A 22,138-nucleotide genomic window follows, 5' to 3' on the forward strand; every position below is an offset into this window, starting at 1 on the left:
TTATGAGGAATCTTTAATATATTACTGGACACCAGTGACTAAAAAAACACAAAGAAAGGCAAATTGAATGATTTGTAATGTTCTTTTTTGTTCTAAGTTTTAATTCTCATTGAAATATGATGCTTAAGTACGTTTTTCATGGAAGAAATGTATTTGTAGATTAAGATGGGGCCTGAAAGTTGTGCCAAAATTGTGGAGTTTTGAAAATACAGTGTCTTTGGGGAATAACATGGGATTATTTCTATTTATAATCTGAGCTGGCTCTTTCTTGGGGATGTGAGGTAACATGCAAAGTTTTATGTTTAAGGGATTTGGGGAAGCCAGTTGGTTAGGAATTGATCAGTACCATCACTGTTGTCTAAAAGCTACCTTTTGTTTTATATAAAAATAAAGAGATGGAGTCATCATTTATGCACTTAGGAGCAGTGGGAGAATTTGTGTGATGTTACATATTGAGAGCAATCGTAAATCTTTCATTTCCTTAAGCTCTAGATGTGTGAGGGATTTGAGTGGTCATTCTCTTGATACAAGAAAATTGACAATATATCTTAAAAAATCTCCAGAAACAGATGTATAAAAGTTTCCTGGGAGTGAAATGGTTCTTTCAAAATGACTTTTGGATGATACATGTGTAAGTGAATCAGACAGATATCGATTAAATGTCCTTCCAAAACAAAACAAATTGACCAGACGTGCAAAAGGTTTTTGCCAAACTCCAGTATTTGATATCCCCCAAAGACATTTGGTTGCTGGTTTCCAGCTAAGGCTTGAAAGGTGGAAATTTTGCTTGGAAATGCTTTAGTGGAGCAAGAAGGAAGGCAGAAAAGTGAAGTGTCATCTCTGAGACAAGTAGAGGCTTCCAGCCCTTTTCTTCACATCTGGTTAGATAATAAACCAAAAAAAAAAAAAAAAAAAAAAAAAAAAAAAAAAAAAAAGAAAAGAAAAGAAAGGTGAAATTGGAAAATTCTGAGTCATATGTGCTAATTTACCCCAATTTTGGTGAGACTGCATGAAGGAGATCCAACTGCTTTAAGTCCAAAGGTAGGGACCAATTTAGATTCTATTCAGAGGAACTTGGGAGGGAACCCTGACCTTCTGTAAATGGAGTGATCTCAACAATGAATTTTATGGGGTTTATATAGTGGAAATCCCTCTCTGCCTGAAACATTGCATCATCTTTGTTTCATTGTAAGGACCATGGGTCTCCCCTTTAAGAGATGCTTCAATTCACCTGAGAGTGATACTTTTTCAAACTCTCTTGCTTACCCATAGCAAGTTGAAGAATTCCAATAAAGTGGAGGTGGCTCCCTTGTACTATACTGCCGGAGCTCTTATTAGCTGTGCCATATGTTTGAGCATCTCATCCAAGCATTCTTAGGCCTTCATGACTAAACCCCAGGCTTGATCAGGTAAAGGTTGAAGAAACAGAAGTGTTTCCCAAAGGTGATGGTGATGATTAGGCATGCCATTTTAAGATTGGTCTTGGGTGGAGATGAAATAGCATTTGATTTTGGAATAAGTAGTTAATGAGTCTTTGATGCTTGGAGTCTTGGATGCTTATAGGGGGAACATGTTGCAAGTGTGAAGCTCAACATCACCTGCTTGGATAAATATTCATCATAATCTTTAAATTGTATTCATTTTCAGCTATACTGTTGAGGCCCTTGTTGGCCAGCAGCCCCAGCTTGGTAATAGATGTCCAAGAACTTCAGGAGTGGCTCCTAAGATTTCTGCTGATCTGTTTTAGCTTGATCAATGGTGGCACTGAAAAGGTTTGGAATCCACATGTACAAGGTATTTTTTTTCTCTTCTCTTCTTGAACAGAGGCCATGTCAAAATCCTATGGAGACAGAAATAGCTTTTATATAGTCCCTAACAAAGAGTTGTCAACATGATCCTCAGGATTTATGCCACACAAAAGCATTTGGAGAATATGGTATTGTTAATTCTAATGGACTCTTTTTAAAAACATCTTGGATCAGGTATCCCCAGTATTGAGTTGGTCATGGGGCCCTTGATTTCTAGCTATGATACTGGACCAAACATCCTTGATACCTATTAATTTGAAGTATATAAACTTTTGTTATCATGAATTGACTGTTGAGCAATTGACACCTTTTATTCCACCATTCTCAATCTCTGGTAAAAATATTCACGGGTTGACCTAATCTGAACATGACTGAGAAGTAGATGGCTTTTCTCTCAATGTCTCCAACCACCAAAACTGTCATTATACTAAATTAGTGTACTGATTTTTGATGAAATGGAGGGAAACTCCCTGCCTTGGTATGAATGAGTAGATCTGGGCAGTGGCTGGTTACCCAAACCACTATGCAGTGCTGGATTCTCTACAGTTTGAGATTACCAGATCTCAGAAGGTGAGCAAACACTGGAACAGAGTAGAGCACAGTGCATACAGAAAACTCTCCTCTCATTCCAAAGACAACTTTCTTGGCCAGGTTAATGCTTTTTTATTGTTTATCTTGGCAAAGCCCATGCAGTTCTCTGATGAGGGACCCAAAACCTGGAATAAGAACCAAGGAAATGTCTTCTCATCTCCACAGTTATTTTTCAGTGAAGCTTTAATCTGTCCATGATGGGATGATAGCCTATATTGAGTTCTGACGCAGGAAGCAGATTGCACCGAGGATTTGCAGATAGATCAAAGGGTAGGAGATGAATGAATGTTGCCCAGGGAACAAATTTTTCAAAGGAAGGCTCCTTCAGCATTTCTCCTTGTTATCTTCATGTTAATGATGAAGAAACTTACCAGAGAAAGCTGATTTAGAGCTTTTTTTTTCCCCCTCCATATAATATATTAGGGCATGCTTTCGTGGTTGTGGGGTAAGTATATGTAGCAATGCTGTTTACCAAACCTCTATATCCAATCTTCTCTCCTATTTCATCCTCCCCTCCCCTCACTGATCTATTTTCCAGTTTGTAAACTGAATAGCAAACAATCCAAAAGGGCAGAGGGATATGAGAAGCACAAGCCCTCATGTGACATCTAAATAACTGATCAGAAATGACATTTCAAGAACAGTGTAATCCTTTGTAAAGCTGGCTTCAAAGGTCAAATCTAAAACACATTGTACACTGCTCATGTTACATCAGATCGTCATATCTCATGATTGAATGCAATTCACATGCAATCTTCTCCAAATACTCAATGACCAGAATATCAGATGTTATCAAACTCATAAAATACAACGTGGTGCTTAGGATGTCCTGAAACCAGAGAGGCTAGTTTGGAGTCCTGGCTTCATGACTTACCAGCACTGTGATCTGGGCTCAGTTACCTCATTTTGCTCTCTGTAAAGTGAAGGTAATCTTTGCAACTACCTGTGGAATAGGTACTGTTGATGAGTTAAGATAGTGTGGAAAGCACTTAGATAGTGTGTTAGGGACTTAGTGTGCTAAATATGGAGTCACTGTTAATTTATATCATACAAATAATTAGTGAACACCTATTGTATGTAAGATCTTGCATCAGTCACAAAACTAACCTCTCTGAGCTATCAACGTCTGTCTTGAACAAAAAAGTAAGACTTCCGTGTCGTTGTTGGTCTGCTCAGCTAGCGAAGCAGAAAACCAGATAAAAGTCCTTTAATATTTATAGCAGATCCAAGCTAAATGTGTGAAGGAAGAGAGTTCTATGTGAGCAATTTCTCCAACATCTGTGAAAGTTTTGAGTTCATTGAATATTCCTTGGATGCCCTTCTAAATGACTAATTTTGGTGTCAAAATTACCATTTATTTTTGGTGGCGTGAAGTTCCACACCTAACTTCCATCCAAAGGTACATCTGTCTCTCTCTTCTTTGTTCTGTCCATCTGTTCTTTTCTTAGCAATGCTTGCATTAAGATGATGCTTTTGCCAATTTGGACTTATAGATGATGCAGTGAAAGAAGGGGCACAAAACAAAATTAGGCTCATTTTTGGTACATTCGCATGCTAGCTATTGCCCCAAATGGTAAATTACAAAATGATCATGGTACCCTGAAGAGTTGATGGATTTCTTTCCTCAAATTGCTAGATAGTTACATGAGTGAAGATGATTTTTCTAGTGTTAAAACTGTTTCCTGGGGGTAATTTTAGGTGCCTTGGGTAGCTGCACCAAATACTTTTGGCCACTAGGCAGCCATTGCTAAGTGGGCATGTAAGTGTTCACATGATTCTTAAGTGGTGCCCCAGTAAGAATAATTAGCAAAGATTTCTGTGGTGATAAAGGCCTAGGAAGTTTTGCTGGAAGAAATGTTCTGTGTAATCCCCTTGAAAAAGAATCTTTCCTGGAGCGCCTGAGTGTCTGAGTGTTTGAGTGTCTGCCTTTGGCTCAGGTCGTGATCCTGGGATGGAGTCCCACATCGGACCCCCTGCATGGATCCTGCTTCTCCCTCTGCCCGTGTCTCTGCCTCTCTTTCTCTGTGTCTCTCATGAATAAATAAATGGAAGCTTAAAAAAAAAGAACCTTTCCAAAAAGATAAAACTTGCAGGTAAGGAATGACTGGATTTTGCTGCTAATCTTTATAAATCCCTGTAGAAAATCAGGCTTTTTATGGATTTCAATGACATTTCATGAGCATTATCACATTGGCTATTCACAACAATACTGTTAAACAGAGAAGGGGGCTTAGGATATTGCTTCACAAGCAGAAGGCTGCAGGACTGTATGGAAAAAGTGGAAAATTTAGAATTAAGAAAACCTGAGCTCTGATTGGGTTTAGCATGTGGCCTTAAGCAGTTCATTTTCCCTCTTTGGGCCTTTATTCTATTATTTGTAGAACAATGGGGTTAGATTAGATCAAGGATGGCACATTCTTGGCAAATATGCTACTGTCATTCCAACCTATACCCTTAGACACTGCTAATCGTTCAGGGCATGTTTCCAGGCTGAAGCTTCAGGTCATCTTCACCTTTCTCCACAGGTCACACAGTACTGACCTTCACTATGGGCAAGGGGAACAGGCCCAAGGAGGGTTACATGACATGCTGAAATGAGATGCAAAATGTAGTTGTTCATGCTTAGGTAATTATGGACTGAATTTTCCCACCTTTTCAACTGAGTTCCAATATACATTGTGCCAACAGAGGCAGAATGAGTGGTGGATCCACTCAGAGGGTGGATTCTGTGTTCAAATCTCAGCTTTACACCTTATCAACTAGGTCACTTAACCTCTCAGCACCTCTGTTTCAACTTCATAGATTGGTTGTAAGATTTAGCTAAGGTAAAGCATATAAAACATTGAACACAGTGACTAAAATAACTCTTTAAGGGGATCCCTGGGTGGCTCAGCCGTTTAGCGCCTGCCTTTGGCCCAGGGTGTGGTCCTGGAGTCCCAGGATCGAGGTCCTAGTCGGGCTCCCTGCGTGGAGCCTGCTTCTCCCTCTGCCTGTGTCTCTGCCTCTCTCTCTCTCTGTGTCTATCATGAATAAATAAATAAAATATTAAAAAAATAAAATAACTCTCTAAGTGCTTAGTGAATGCTAACAATTAAGATCCAACCCTCGTTTTCGGGGGTGGGGTAGTTAAGAGTTAATGAAGAAAACATTAGTTCAGATAATTGCAACCCCTTTCAAAGAACAGGAACACTGCTAGTAACCTTGTATCTCAGAAGCCCCATTTCCAAAGTGGCCCTGACAGCACCCTGAGCTTTCATTAGTGGCTATTAACTGACAGGATCCTTGGAAATGCTTTTGTTTTATTTATTTTTGGAAAGCACAATTTTGGTATAGCCTTATTTGCATAATGCCCTCCCCCAAATCCTGCATCTTAGTCACATTCAAGGCTAGCATCTGTAGATTTTCATTTCATCCTGCAACATAAAATGGTAAAAATTTAAAGCTGCAAGGAGAATGACTTGCATTTTGGAAGCCTATGTGTGGCCTTCTTCCTGGATGATCCTCCATTCTTTTCAAGTAGTTCTTTTTACTTTTTCTTTCAGCTTGAGTTGGGGACCAAAAGTAGAACTCCTTCCTTCTTATGGTTCTAAAAATTATTACGTTAATTTCTTGCCTGTGAAAAAGAGCTTGTACTTCTGCACTTGGCCAAATTACTGGTCAAATATGATACTTGGGAGCTGTCACTGTGGACCTCATTTGATGCACGTCCAAAGAACACCTCCCAGTGACTTTGAGCATTTTCATTCCATAGGCACAGACTTTACTTCTTATGTAGAACGACAAAGACCCAGACACGGAATCAGTTAACAAGACTTCCTTCTCTGCTCACAACCAGCTAGACCCTTGAGGCTCTGGACATTCCCTAATGGAATATCCCAGTTGGGCTGGGCGTTCCCAGCACATCAGATATACACTTGAAATTACAGAGATGCTACCTGACACGTAGGGAAAGGCTAAACTCTTCTAAGACAAAGGGTTACTTATATTGGGGCTTCAACCATATGTAAGGAAATGCAGAGGGAAAGCTGTGTTGCTGAAACCTGAAGCCCACCAAAGAATCTTCTCCAGAGAAGCTTGACTCTAGACTACTTGTGCTTGAGGAGCCGAGAGGAGCCCCTTCTTTCTGACAAGTTATTTCCAATCAGAGGTATTCTTGGGTTGCAGTCCTGTTTTATAAAATATGGCTACAGAGAAGCAGTGGTTTTAGATTTTTTTGTTTTATTTTTAAAAAAATTTTTAAAGCAATATCCATACTGTGCTCCCCAGAGGGTGGAGTATTTCCAAGGAGACCTATTTGCCGTCTGTTTCAGGTAATGAGAAGTGAAATTCTTGACATTTTTTTTTTTTTTTTTTACCCCAGTACTTGTGCAATTTTTACTCATTTATCAGCTGGCTTCTTTTTTCATAACTCTGAGTAGATTTATGTTGACATGGATATAGTTTTACTATAGTTGGTACCTCACAAGGTACATGCCTGATTTGAGAATATATATATATATATATATATATATATATATATAATTATTATTATTATTTTTTTTTTTTGTTTAGAGACACACATTGAGATTTCTACTGACATCCTCTCATCTATCCTTCTACCAATTCAATTTTTTTGGCTTTCTAACCTTGTGGTTACCAAGTAGCAATTTATTCAACACGTATTTGTGGAGAAACTATATGCAAGGCCTTGTTATAATAGCTGAGGATGCAGCAGAAAACCGAAGCAAAATCACTTCCCTCTGTTGTGGTCATTTGTAGAAGGAGGATGAATTTTCCAAGTCAAAATTTGGTTTTGGATATTGAGACTGATAATGCCATACACATATCAAGAGGTTATGAAAAGTTTTATTATTCACATAAAGAGACTTTTTAGGAATAGCAGGAGAGCTCTCAGCAGGTTGTCTCTCCTTTAGAGAACCGGGAAAGGAGACTGGCTGGAGTTTCTTATGTGGTTAGGGGGTGGGAATGGATAAGGATCTCCAAGTGTGGGCAAAGCCTTGGGTGGCTTGATTCTCCCTTCAGGGCCAAAGTAGGGAACACCCAAACTTTCTTATCAGCTTGGCCGGGTATAGAGCATGTGGAGCAGAAGGGGAAGATAAAGTGGTGAGGTTTACAAGCTATCAGCGGTCAAATATCGAAAAATGGAGTCAGATTTTGGCTTATATTCTTAATATTTTATTGTATTACAAACATACATGGTAAGTACACAAATATTAAGCATATAGCTTACAAGATTTTAAATATATATAGACCTATGTAGCCATAATCCAGAAAGAGACATAGAATGTTAGCATTCTATGTTAGCATGCAGATGATTCCCTCATCCCTCTTTTCAGCCTTACCTCTCCTCCAAGAAGTAACCACTATTCTGACTTCTATCATCAAAGATTAATTTTTCCTGTTCTTGCAATTTTTTTGTTCTTGTAATTTTTATAAATGGAATCACAGTATGTATATATGCAGTGATGCTTTGTTCTTAAATTAGGTGACCATATATATGTGGATCTAGTTCTGGACTTTCTATTCTTTTCTGTTCTTATACCAGTATGACATTGTCTTAATTACTCTAGCTTTATAGAAGAATGGAATGTTTGGGAATGGAAGTCCTCCAACTTTGTTCTTCAAGATTGTTTTCATTTTCCTTTGCATTTAAACATAAACATTTTATTTTATTTTATTAAAAAAATTTCTTTTATTGGAGTTCAATTTGCCAACATATAGCATAACACCCAGTGCTCATCCCGCCAAGTGCCCCCCCTCAGTGCCCATCACCCAGTCACCCCAACCCCCCACCCACCTCCCTTTCCACTACCCCTTGTTCATTTCCCAGAGTTAGGTGTCTCTCATGTTTTGTCACCCTCACTGATATTTTAATTCATTTTCTCTCCTTTCCCTTTATTCCCTTTCACTAATTTTTATATTCCCCAAATGAATGAGACCATATAATGTTTGTCCTTCTCTGATTGACTTATTTCACTCAGCATAATACCCTTCAGTTCCATCCACGTCGAAGCAAATGGTGGGTATTTGTCGTTTCTAATGGCTGAGTAATATTCCATTGTATACATAGACCACATTTTAGAATCAGCTCTTCAATTTACACACACAAACACACTCACATTCTGATGGGCTTTTGATTGAGATTACATTTTATCTACACATCAACATGGAGAGAATTGACATCTTCCAATCCATATTGAGAATTTAAATCCTCTAATATGGAATATTTTCCCACTTATTTAGATATTTTTCAATTTGTATCAACACTATTTGTTACTTTTCCTCCAGAGGGTTTTCCCATTATAATTAGGTCTATTCATATGTATTTGATGTTTTTAACTACTGTTGTAAAGTATACTTTAAAATATTTTCTAATTATTTGGAGCATGTACACACATACACACACACACACACACACACATTCACTTTTGTTACTGACCTTGAATTCAGCAGCCCTGATAAATCTACTTATTAATGATAGCAGTTTTTGATGTGTATAATCATACCGTATGTAAGTAACAGCAATGTTTCTTCTAACTTTCTAATCTTTGTATCTTTATCTTTCCTGTTTCATAGTATTGCTTAGGAACCTTTTGTACAATATCAAGAGATGTAGAAATAGTAGACACCCTTTTCTTGTTCTTGACCTCTAGGAGAGGTACTTCCTTAATTCACTACTGAGTATAGTGACTATAGATATTTGTAGATACCTTTTACCAGATTAATTAACTTTCTTTCTATTTCCAATTTGCTGTATGTAAGCTTTTATCCTTAATCCTGAACAGATGTTGAATTTTATCAAAGGCCATTTCTGCCTCTGTTGAGAAGATCATATAGTTTTCTCCTTTATTATGCAAATGTGGTTATTTATGTTGATTGATTTTCTTTTTTTTAAATTTTTATTTATGATAGTCACACAGAGAGAGAGAGAGAGAGAGAGAGAGAGAGAGAGGCAGAGACATAGGCAGAGGGAGAAGCAGGCTCCATGCACTGGGAGCCCGACGTGGGATTCGATCCCGGGTCTCCAGGATCGCGCCCTGGGCCAAAGGCAGGCGCTAAACTGCCGCGCCACCCAGGGATCCCTGTTGATTGATTCTCAAGTATTAAAGCAACCTTGCATTCCTATGATGAGCCCATTTGATCATGATGTATTTGTTGGGGATCAGAATATGACTTCCCAAAATGTGCCACGTTGCAGAAGGATCATTTTAAGCTGAGGACAATTGGAAAAAAGCAAACACAGAGTGAGTCCCCTGCTCTCCCCCATCTGCTTGAAAAGCATGGTATCAATTTCCCTTGGAAAGGTTCCTCCCCCGCCCCCACCTTTCCAGTACCAGGAAGGGAAGAATAGCTTATCATCTGAGATGAGTTGGCATCAAGAATAGTTTACATAGTCTCACTAAATAACTTGATCTACCAGTAGTGTCTTCATAAGTTTACCTTCTCACAATTTACCACCCCTAAAAAGTCCAGAAGCCCCTTTGTCTTGTTACCTCTTTACAAATTTATTGTCCTTTGTTAGAATGGTATAAAAGGCTTCAGCCTAGAGGGTTTTCTTTTCTTTCTGTGAAGGACACCCATCCTATCTTGCTGCCATATAAAATGTTTAACGTTTAAGATTTGTATGCTTTTCTCTTGTTAATATTTTTTGTCAGAAAATTCCCCTCCTATGTATTATATTTTTATAAATTGCTTGAGTCAATTTGTTCATATTTTTTGTTTAGAATTTTTATGCCTATATTTATGAGTGATATTTGCCTATGATTTTCCTTTCTTGTTCTGTCTTTGTCAGGTTATCAGGGTTTCTCTGGCCTCAGAAAACAAATTGGGAAAAATTTTTCTACTCAAAAATGTTTGCATTTGATTGTTATGATTTCTTTCTTAAGTGTTTGGATTTATATTCTTTATTACCTAAAGCCCCATGAGTTTCCATGTTGTAAGAATTACCTGGGTTTATCCTATCTTCAGCTCATCACCTGGGAGTTGCTTTCTCATTGCTGACGAGATTCTTAGATATAGTTGCTCTGGGACTGGTTGACCTATTCCTGACTCTTAAAATGGGAATGTGTTTACATTCTGGTAAATACTATATTAATATTGAAAGAATGATCAGCAAACATTTTATTTTGTGTCTGCTGTAAACTTATGATGATACCAGTCTGAAATAAAAGTCTAGAAGACTAGAACTCATTTATTAGGCCATGTTATAGGAAAAGATCAACGTTATAAGCATTAAAAAAGATCTCCAAATGAATATATTAGGAAAAAGTTCTTTGGTGGAAGTGGAAAGGAAAAATGATTTCAAAGAAATAAATCAATGGTATAAGATTTCTGCCTATTATATAAAATGAGATTGTTCAGGTATTTTTGTAAATAGTTGATGATGAGGCCCAAATCTCTGTAGTATTAAATCCCATCAAGTGGATTTTTAAAAGGCATCTGATGGTTTTATTTGAAGATGTCAATATTTGCAACTGCTAGAATATTCATTCTTTGTTGCTATTTAAACATATATTGACAAATTTTAGAAGTCAACTTAAATGTATGAAGTTTTTTGCTTACAGACCCTCTAACAGGGTTTTGAAAAAGTTTTGAATAGTTGCCTAAGCAAAATTAGGATTCTATGAAGGCAGAAGTGAAGATAGGATGCTGAGTATGCCATCAACAGTGTCTACTATGTCTCTCAGAAAGGCTCATAATACATTGCTGTGGAAGCTCTCATATTGCTCCTACCCATTGGGAGTTTTGATTCTTTCTGGTTTTGGTGTATTTACCTAACTCCAAATAGAATACAATTATGTAACAAAAAAGATCTTTAAAGGAGAACACCCTGATCCAATGTACTCAAGAACTTCTAGTGCTGAGAGAAGGGGATCCTATAAAAATCTCAAAGTATAATATTACTGGTCAGTTAAAAATAAAACAAATAAAATATGTGCATGTATTTAAGATTATATGGTGAATGCACATAAAGGATAATATCTAACTATAGCTTTCTCTGACTGGTATTCTTTTTTTTTCAAGTTAACATACTATAAAGTTAACGTTATTTTGGTGTGTAGTTCTATGAATGTTGACACATGTGTGGATCCATCTAACCACCACTATAATTAAGATACAGAAGAGTTCTATCACCCCCCAAACTTCCCTTCTGCTACCCCTTATGTATGTAGTTGCTAACACTAACTCCTGGAAACCACTTTCTTCTCTTTCCCTGTCATTTTGCTATTTACAAAATATTGTATAAGTAGAATCATACAGTATGTCATCTTTTGAAATTGGTTTCTTTCATTTGGCAAAGTGCTTTGAATATTCATCCATATTGTTGTATGTATATTCTTTCTCATTTGAGTAATATTCATTTTATGAATATGCCAGAGTTATTTTATCCATTGACCTATACCAAAGGACATTTAGGTTGTTTCTGGTTTGGCAATTATGAATGCAACTTCTGTAAACATTTATGCACAGGTTTTTGTGTGAATATAACTTTTTACTTCTCTAGGGAGAAAAGTAACAATGGGATTTCTAGTTCATATGGTAAGTGTATGCTTTACTTTATAAGAAACTGCCAAATTATTTATTAGAGTGGCTATGCAATATTTGGTAGAGCAATTTATGAGCATTTCAGCTGCTCCACATCCTCTCCAGAACTTGGCATTGTCAATTTTTTAAAAACACTCCTTATAAGTGAGAAGAGGTATTCTGTGATTTTCATTTCCATTTCCTTAATGGCCAATCATATTGAACATCTTTCCATGTGCTTATTTGCCATCAGTATGTCCTCTTGGTGATGTATCTATTCAAATCTCATGGAAGACTATGTTGCATGAAGCACAGTTTGGGAGCCATTTTCTCATTCAGAGCAAAAGAAATTATGTGCCATAAAGCAGGGCAAAGTATCAGATTTGGTATAAAGATCCTGTCGCATTGGTCCTAAATAAGCTAGAATTTCCACTAGATCTTCCTTTGTGAATTCTTTTTATGAATTTAGCATTTAGATCTAAGGAGAGGAGTGGAAGTAGGGAGAAAATCTAAATAACAAATGAGATTATAAATACTGACATCTGTATGAGGACAAACTCTAATAAGTACATTACTTTGTTTTATCTTCATTTTACTAGTGAAAAATATTGAAGCATAGAGAGCCAATAGTTGGTCCAGAGAAGCCTTACCTTCTTTAGAGATATATAATAAAAAAGAAATAAATCCCCAATCTATGTAAGATACTACAAGGAAACAATAAAAAGGAAAAATTAGGAAAAACTATGGTAAAAATCAGAAAAATGTTACTTTAGAGCTGGTAAAAATTGTGACTGAAAATTTGTGATTTTCAAGAGAAAGAGAAAAACAGGTGTTGTTAAAACTCAGAAAAGAAGTATACATGTGTATGCGAGGGAGAGAAAACATAACTCATCACAGAAATAAAGAAAAAATTAGAAAATTCACAAGAGAATAGACTGTCCTGAAAGCATGATAAAGGACATAAGTAGTAGAAATAAGGAAAGTAAACAACATTAAGTTGAAATAGAGAGAGGATGAAAGCAAGTTAGAGAGAGAATGATAGATAGTGGACAGGCAAATTAAATCCAACATATGTACGATTGTTGTTTCTCCAAGGAATAAGAAGGAAATAATTGCCAGAACAAATATTTAAAGATGCAATTCAAGAAACTTCCTTGAAATAAAACTTGAATTTACATAATGATATGACAAACCCGGAGGAAACACAACTTTGGCAAAATTGTAGAAGCAAGAAGAAAACATGACTAAGAGGAACTGACAAAAATATCACAGATGTATGCATGCACAGGTGTGTGCGTGCGTGTGTGTGCACGTGCATGTGTTTCTATTGTTGATTGGAAGATATAGGGAGATATCTGTACTGTGGGGCAGACAGCAGCTAGAGGCAGCAGAGAAGGCTATTGGAAAAAAAAAGCTTTTGAATTCTGTGCTTGATCTTGCCTCTCTCCCAGATTATTTTGAGGCAGCCATAGCCTACTGCTTTCTTAGTCACCTGTTGATAACATTGACAGTCACTGTTGTCAACAGTGGGACAATAGCAAGGCATCACAAAAGGCTTTCTGGGGCGAAGAGATGGAGAAAAGTTGTGAGCTGGCTGTCTTCCATTGACAGTCTCTCTACCTCCTCCTCCTCTTGCCACCCTGGCAAGCGGGCTGACATTGAATGATAAACCTTCTACCAATTTATCTTTACTGAGTTTACAAATGAACCTATGATCAGAGGAACTGCTTGATGGAAAGGCAGCAAACCAAGGGGCCTGCAATGATTCTCCAGTGCTTGGAGCTGCCTTCTCTGCTCTCTTTCACTTCATAGACTAGGGCTTGAACTTCAGCCATTCCCTTCTACACATTACTGGACAAAGAAGTTGTCCCAGGAGACATGAGCTGTCAGCCAAAAATAGCTAAATATTCACAGAGTATAATCACTCTAAAACAAAGACAACAAATGGAATGACACACACCAACAAAACTAGAATTATCAGAATGGATGATGCTTTGCAGCCTATTTCTGGAGCAATTGCTCCATGTATTCTGATGAGTATCTATCTGCTGCACCCTACCTACAGCATCTCAGTGTAGCAACCCTGGATATCTTACCTCTGTCCACAATACCCCACCTGATACCCCTAATACATTGTCTTAGATTCACTACCCTTTCTTGTGACTCTGACCAGACTAACATGAAATGTGTCTTTATTCCATGATACCCTCTGGATGAGCATCACTGTCAGTACCTGTTGCCAGGGAAAGCAGATTCTAGTTACTTACCCCACTTTCTTGGGGAGTCTAGGGCAAGGTTGTTCTCCTACTTCTTACCATACTGTCTAGTCTTGTTGCCAACTCTCCATCCCTGTTTTCAGATACAACAGTCTTGTCTGCCAAGAACATGAGCTTCTTTTAAATCGGGTCAATGCCAACTGAGGTAAAGGCTCTGTCATACTAGATAAATCTGAAGCCACACAGAGTCATGGTAAATACAGAGCATTTCTTTTGCATAAAACAAAAACTCCTCCTCAACACATATCAGAACTGAGCATTTTCCTATATACACTTGTGATGATAGTTAAGCAAACCCAAGCAAAGGATGAGGATTCCTCCTCCACCCCAACTTTACTTCTATTTTATGTGGTAGCCCCTGATGCAGAGGCTAGTCTTGTGGGTAGGCACAGGGTATGGGGCCACCCAGTCACGAAAAGAGTGGTGAATCTATGACAAACCGGTATCAGTGGGGCAGTGGGACACCAGGGATGGGTATCTGGAGAGAGCCACACCCAGACATCCAAGAAGGCAGGTGGCATCAGCAAGGGTAGAAGGTAGACGTCCTCTGAGGGCTTTTGTAAAACTTGCCTTGCTAGGAAACAATCTCTGATTCCTCCTTAGCTGTAGGTTTTAGAAATTGGAGTTCACTTGTCGGAGGGGCTTGTTTTTTTCTACAGAAGTTAAACAGAATTCATTTGATCAAATAATGTTTCATGAACTGCTGAGGTCTTTTACATGGAGTAGGGGTTGCTGTGATGGAGAAGAGGCATTTACGGGAGTTATGGAAGAGATATGCTGGTGGGTATGGTGATGAATTACAGGGATGAGTGCTGGGCATTCTTTCAAGCTTGTCATGAATTAATTCTTGGAGCTTGTGTGAGTTTGGTGACATTTCCAGACAGCATAATTTGAAGCTGATTGGACATCTCACATCCTTTGAAGGTAGGCTCATCTCTTAAAATGTTAAAAAATGAAACAGAAGAGCTTGCCCAGTGAGAGCAGTAGAACAGCCTGGCTGCTGACAGGTATGTCCATCCAGCATCACTCAGGATGAGCAATACGTCTGTTTGAATTGGTTTTGAGACACAGACAGTGAGATGGCCAAATTGTCAGCTGGCAAATTGGATAAGCTTGTGATTCTGCCTCTTGGGAAGGATGACATACATTTTAGTACATCTAAGACTTTAAAAAAAATTCTTGGTGCATTTACAATATCAAGCTGCACGGTGGCTCAGATTGCTTAAACAGAATTCACTAAGCAGAGAGCTTACCTCCCCACCTGCCAACATCTAAGCTACCCTGTGCTGTGGTCCACCAGGCTGCTGAATTGTCATGAGAGATCATGACACATCCCATCCATGCTGTTCCAGACCACGATCTTCTTTCTTCTCTGAAGGTCTTTGACTCTTCTCTGAGAGTGTCCAGAACCACTGTAAGGGCAGATGCAGTTTTTGGTCTTCCTCGGGCTAGGGAGAAGAGAACAACTGACTTACCATCTCCTACACAGAATGGCATTCTCAACGCCACAGGCCAGAACAAATCTCAGCATTCATTTGTCCAGTCGAGCAGTGTCATGATGACAACCTTCTGTCACTCTTTGAAGACTTTTAACCAATTTAATGAGAGGATAGAAATTTTTTGAAAATAAACTTCTCTTTTGAAATGATTTCAGATTTGTAGAAAAATTGCAAAGAGAATAGAGAGTTCCTATAAATATCCATCACCTTATTTTTCCTAATGTAATCTCTTAAAAAAAAAAACTGGTTTGATTCACCAAAACCAAGAGATAATTATGGATACACTATTTTTAAACTAAACTCCACAAATTTTATGTGGATTTCATCAGTTGTACTACTAATGCCTTTTTTTTCTATTTCAGGATCCCATCAAGGACACCATGTTGCATTTATTTGCACTTATGTTGCGTATCTCTCTAACTTCCTCTGATCCTTACTAGTTTCTCAGTCTTTTTTGTTTTTTACAACCTGGACATTTTTGAGGAGTAACTGGTTAGGCATTTTGTAGGATATCCCTCCATTTGGTTTTCTCTGATGTTTTACTCATCCATATACTGCGATTATGAAATTTTGGGTAAAATACCACAGAAGTGAAGTGTTCTTATCACATTATACCAGGGGGTACATGCTAACAACATGACTTATTACTGATGATGGCAGTACTTAGTGACTATAGTGGTTTTTCAGGACTCTCCATTGAAAGTTACTATTTTTTCCTTTCCATATTCTGTTCTTTGTAAGTCAGTCACTAAGTTCAGTTAGAGAATTAAACTTCACTTTCTAGATAGGGAAATATCTTCTATAAAAAGATGAAGATATCTTATTCATTTATTCAGTTATTTTTATTATTTATATTAACATGAATGTGTATATATTTATTTTATACTTTGAGTTATTATTCAATACTATGGTATTCATTTTGTTGCTTAAATTATTCCAGCTTTAGCCATGGGAAGCTCTTCCAGGCTGGTTCCTATGTCCCTTTGATAAGATCCCATCCTTTTTTGATAAGTCCCTATTCTTTTTGTTTTTTTTAAACATTTCCTTGCTCTCTGGCACTATAAGATGCTCCACGTTCATGTTGTATTTTCTCTATCCCAATCTTAGAATAATTCATTTCTCCAAGGAGCCCTGGTTTCTTTTATTGGAGAGTGATATTAGAAACCAAGATCTTGGCACAGATGTACTTGTTGCCATCAGGGTGTCCTGCTCCTAGGGTCTCTCAACAACAAACCTTAGAAACTGATATATGTATAGTAACCTGTGTATATACACATATCTATAATTGTTTCTGTGTATGTCTATCTGTATATATATTAAGCTAGATGTGAGTTCATACTGATGTTTGACTAATCAAGTACCACCAGATGGTTCGTCCTCTTTTCTCCCTTATTTATCTGTAACATCTTTCTCTGACAATGAGAAGTATAGCTCAGAAGATGAAAGATTCTGACATCTCTCATAGTTTAATTATTTGTATATGGAAGGATTTGGATTCTCTTATATATATCTGAGTATTAACTAGGAAATTTAAAAAATCACTGGTTTATCCTAAGTTTCTGGTTCCATGAGAAAGTGGTAATTTATATATATGTTGGTGACTAGAGATACTAACAACGTCCAATGTGTCCTCTGACACATCATTGCAAAGTTTATAATCTGGTCGGTGGAATACTTAGCATATTTTGTTGTTTTCAAATTCTCTGAAAATTAGCAAATCTTAAAGTATGTGTGAAAATCTCAGGCCAGCATGGTTTGTTGTTGTTTATTTCAATGGTTACTTTAGATTTATAGTACCTCTCTTTGACCTGTGTCTACCTTCAAATGATATTTTGCTACTTCATGTTAGTAAAGTGATGAGTGCCTTACAAATGTAATTTATTTGCCCAGAAACTTCATGTCAAGTCAGTATTCATGTCCTCATCTTAACAATGAAGAAATGGAAACTTAGAAGAATTACAGTTTTTTTAAGATCAATCAGCAATTTTGATATATAGCTAGAATTTAAATTGGGGGAAAGAGAATGAGACAGTGTCACTATATTTCATCTAGACAGGTTATAGGCTAATAAAGAGGAAAAGAGCTAAGGGGACTTGGCTTTAAAGCTTCCCATCTGTTTCATAAATCCCCAATGTTCAGGGACCATCTGAAAGAGTTAGTGAAATGTGCTTTTCATCCATTTTTAAAAGTAGAAATTAAGTCTCTTGAATACAAAGATCCAGCTAGATATGAATGTTTTCAAAAATGTAGGGGCAAACTCCATGCTGCCTATGATGTCCTTCCTCTTCTGGAAGTTCTCATTCTTTTTTTTTTTTTTTTTCTGTTAAGTGCCTCTTCATCTAGGAATCGATTTTTTCCTCTATTCTGAAGTTTCTATTAGACTGTGATGTGAAACATATTCCCTCCAGAGTATACCAGGAAGCTCCCATGGTGGCTGGAAGAGCAGCTGAGTGTGGGCAGAGGTGACAGATACCAGTGTGTCATGTTTTTCATGGAGAGAGAGAGGGACATTTTCCAATGTGGCCCACTGAGAGGAAGGAAGAGCTTATCTTTAGCTAATTAATAAGGGACCTCTCAGCAAAATTTTGATAGCTTAAAAAAATTCAATTAGCCTGAATTCAATAAGAATGATTTTCATGTGAGATTTATAGACCTCAGAATAACTATTTTTTACTTGTACCATGTAAGCATCCAGGACCACTCTCTTATGAAGGGCTTAACCATTTGACAATGAACAAAATATAAGCTGGCAGCTATTAACTTGGGGTCCCTGGAATCCTTATGAGCCTGTGGATGCTCTCTGGGTGATGTATACATTTTCCAAGTATGAAGGTCCATGGTTTTCTTTAGCTTCTTAAAGGGGGTTGTGGCCCAAGAGAGCTTAAGAACTTTTATATTAAGAATACTTTTCTCCAATTTTAGAAAAAAATTCAAAATAGCTCAATAAAAGTGACAAGATTTAGTCAATAAATGTAAATCAGGCACCATTTCTAACATATCCATTTGAAACTGTAAAATGGTTGGATATGAACTTGACTGATGGGGGTTTTTATATTAACATCAGATTCACATAAGCCAGTAAAATGTAATAAAAATTTAATTAGTTAGAATCTCTAAGTAGCAAAACTTTTCTGGCATTCAATTTTTCATACGCAGGAGGCAAATGACAAGGAGAAAATTATTATTGATTGGTCACAACGAAGCCTTAGGAGTGTTTTGAGGTCAGGTGACTTTCATGTTGGTTCCTCTTGCAAAGAACTAGATATGGTCAGAAAGACAATCCTGAGGCATCATGTGATCAAAGCCTTCAAAGTTTAAACTTTTGAAAGCAGCAAGTTTGGCTGACGCACACACATTATAAAGATTTTAACAAGTGTGGAAATAAGGAGGCTTCCGGTTAACTCTCAAAGAATGAGAAAGTTTAATCTTTCACTTCCTGAACAACATTAGCTAGTGAAGGTTTCACAATAAAAGGATCTATTTTTATAGTTCTCAATATCTCACAAGATTCTGCATTTACTTTTTCAGTTCTCGTGCTGGCCCTTTGAGGATGGAAGGCATTCGATGAGGAGGGGATGATCTCTAAGATTTTGAGACAAATGATTCATGGTGGCCTCAATGTCAAGAAAGGAGGAGATGGTTCTCAGCAGCAACAGCAGCAGCCAACACAAAAGTGCTTCTTTATTTCTCCTTTTTAAAAAATTTTTTTTAAAATTAATTAATTAATTAATTAATTAATTTGGAGAGAGAGAGAGAGAATGAATGGGAGAGGAACAGAGGGAGAGAGATAAGCGAACTTTGTGCTGAGCATGGAGGCGATGTGAGGCTCAATCCCATGATCCTAAGATCCTCACCTGAGCCCAAATCAAGAGTTGGATACATAGCTGAGCCACCCAGGTGCCCGACAATATGAGCACTATTTCAGGAGCACTTCATGCCAGACACTATGCAATGCCCTTCCCCTTCAGCCTCTAAGTGAGATTACCCTGGTACTATTTTCTTCTGATAGTGGAGAAGCAGGTGTCATCCCACACTTTTCAGTGCATCCCATGGGGAGCACTGCATGGGAAGCAGTGCATCCCATGGGGAGCACCGAAGTGTAGTGGGCACTTGAGGCCTCCTACTTCAGTTATAAGAGACACACGTACAACACAGTTTTCTGGCTTTTTTTCTTCTGAACATTTCAAAGTATGTTAGCTGACCAGAATTACAGAATTACTGCACAATCACTTTGCTCCTGACAGTCTCCCTGGTCAACTAGAATTGATGTACTTACTCTTCCTATTCTCTCTAGGCATGGAGTTTTCATAATAATAAGGTAATAGGTAATGTTTATTGAGCACTTACTGTGCACGACATTGTCTGAACAGTGATTCACGTTCATTATGCATGTATTTGCTCTAGGAAGTTTTGTTTTTCTACCAGGTCCATTTTAGATGAGAAAGCCAAGACTTGAAAGGATTATTTGACTTGCCTAATTCAGTGGAGCCAGAATTTTTGACTCTAGGACCTTTGCTCTTGTTTTTCCTCTTTCACTCAATCTTTTTTGTGGCTTCCCTCCCCCCATCTTCCCTCCCCCAACTCCCTCCCTCCCTCCCTTTCTTCCTTCCTTCCTTCCTTCCTTCCTTCCTTCCTTCCTTCCTTCCTTCCTTCCTTCCTTCCTTCCTTCCTTCCTTCCTTCCTCTTTCTTTTCTTTCTCCCCCCCCCCCCATATAACTTTCTGCTATGGCAAATGTCAAACATTTACAAAAAACAGAATAGTTTAACAAATGACCATTTACTCTTTACTCAGCTTAAACAATTATGAATTTCTGGCCACACTCATTTCATCTGTTGCCTCTTGTAGCCCCTCTCCTATTACCTAGAAGCCAATCCCAGGCAGGCATATGGCATTTCATCTATAAGTATTACAACATGAATTTAAAGTGGCTCATGGTGCCCTATGTCTCATCTGCTTGTCCACCTCTGATTCAGCTGCAGCTGTGGTGGAATTTCTGTGGGATCTGAGACTTTCACTGGTAGCATAAGTGCCACTCCTCAGGTGTGTGCCATCTGTATTTCCCCTTTCTGCTCCAGAGTCTTCTCTGAATGTGGGGAGTCATCAAGACTGGAATTATCAGCTCATCCTATGGGAAATGGGAGTGGAGATAATGTCCTGGCCTCATGTATGGTGATGGGGGGCATTGTGTACCCTCCTCAGAGGGCTGCACAAATTCAAATCCCCACTGTCCACTGCTGTGGCCTTGATGACATACCCTTCGATTGGCTTTTGCTTCTTCCCTCTTGTACTTTCCCTGATGCTTCCTGTGATCACTCCTCCTTCCCCTATATAAAAAAAAAAAAATCCTGCTGAACCCAGGTCCTTTTCTCTGTCTCTGCTTTCAAGAATAGCTCAATGTTTCTAGTCCTTTCTAAGTCTTTAGTGAAGATAACTAAGAAATATGTTCTGTTTTGTTTGTTTGATTTAAAATAAAATACGTCTTAATTCATACTAGTACTTCTTTAAACCAATACTGTTTTTGTTAAGATTTTTTTCTACCCCAAAATTGTCTGTTTTTCTTCTACTCTGAAAATCCAGTTATCCAAGGACAACTGAAATAAGAGAATTAGAATATCACAAATCACTTATTTGTTTTATCTCATCATACACATAAATATCTCAAAAGAACAGTTTCAACAACATTGTTACAATATGATTACTATAAACAGTTTAACATTTAGATTTTTGTTTTTTAGCATTTCTTTTTGTGTTTAGTGTATGTCTTAGAAGGGATGTACCTTTTTTTTTATGATAGTCACAGAGAGAGAGAGAGAAGCAGAGACATAGGCAGAGGGAGAAGCAGGCTCCATGCACTGGGAGCCCGACGTGGGATTCGATCCCGAGTCTCCAGGATCCCGCCCTGGGCCAAAGGCAGGCGCCAAACCGCTGCGCCACCCAGGGATCCCCGGGATGTACTTTTAAAAAGACACCTGGGTTTTTTGTGTATTAGGGAGCATGTGTTTAAAGGAGTCTCACCAGAAAGTAGGTCTGTTATACACACACACACACACACACACACACACACACACACACAGCTGCATCCATTTGGTATTCAGGAACTCCTACAGACATACCAGCAAATCAGAAAAGCTTAGTTGGACCTTGAGCGAGGCTGGAGTCCCAGCCTTCAGCAATAGCTATCTCCTGCATGAGCCTAAGGGATTGCCCATCAGTGATATGGCCCCTCTATTCCTCTCTTGACACTTGACAGCAGAAGCCCAACTCAAGGAATTAAGGAATTAAGAAATTCCTTCTATCAAAAGGTCAGGGTACATCTTCTCCTTATCTGCTAGTTCAGAGCCAATCTGCCCTCAGAAATAAAGAAACAAGACCATGTGTCCTACATAGCTGATGGCTACCATTATGCCCACAGCCCAGGCCTAACTTCTGGGACCAGGG

At 38.1% G+C, this 22,138-nt stretch overlaps 1 long non-coding RNA gene across 2 annotated transcripts in view; it reads left to right on the top strand.

The window, feature by feature from the left end:
- Window positions 1-1,651: 1,651 nt before the first annotated feature.
- Window positions 1,652-22,138, top strand: part of LOC112672335 (uncharacterized) — a 39,830-nt gene continuing 19,343 nt past the window's right edge. For both annotated transcript variants that reach the window (XR_007406711.1, XR_004810127.2), the window contains exons 1-2: window positions 1,652-1,794; window positions 19,228-19,372. This is a non-coding gene — a long non-coding RNA (uncharacterized LOC112672335). The remainder of the gene's footprint in view (window positions 1,795-19,227; window positions 19,373-22,138) is intronic.

This window comes from Canis lupus, chromosome 28, assembly GCF_003254725.2.
Source record: "Canis lupus dingo isolate Sandy chromosome 28, ASM325472v2, whole genome shotgun sequence".
Taxonomy (NCBI): Eukaryota; Metazoa; Chordata; class Mammalia; order Carnivora; family Canidae; genus Canis; species Canis lupus.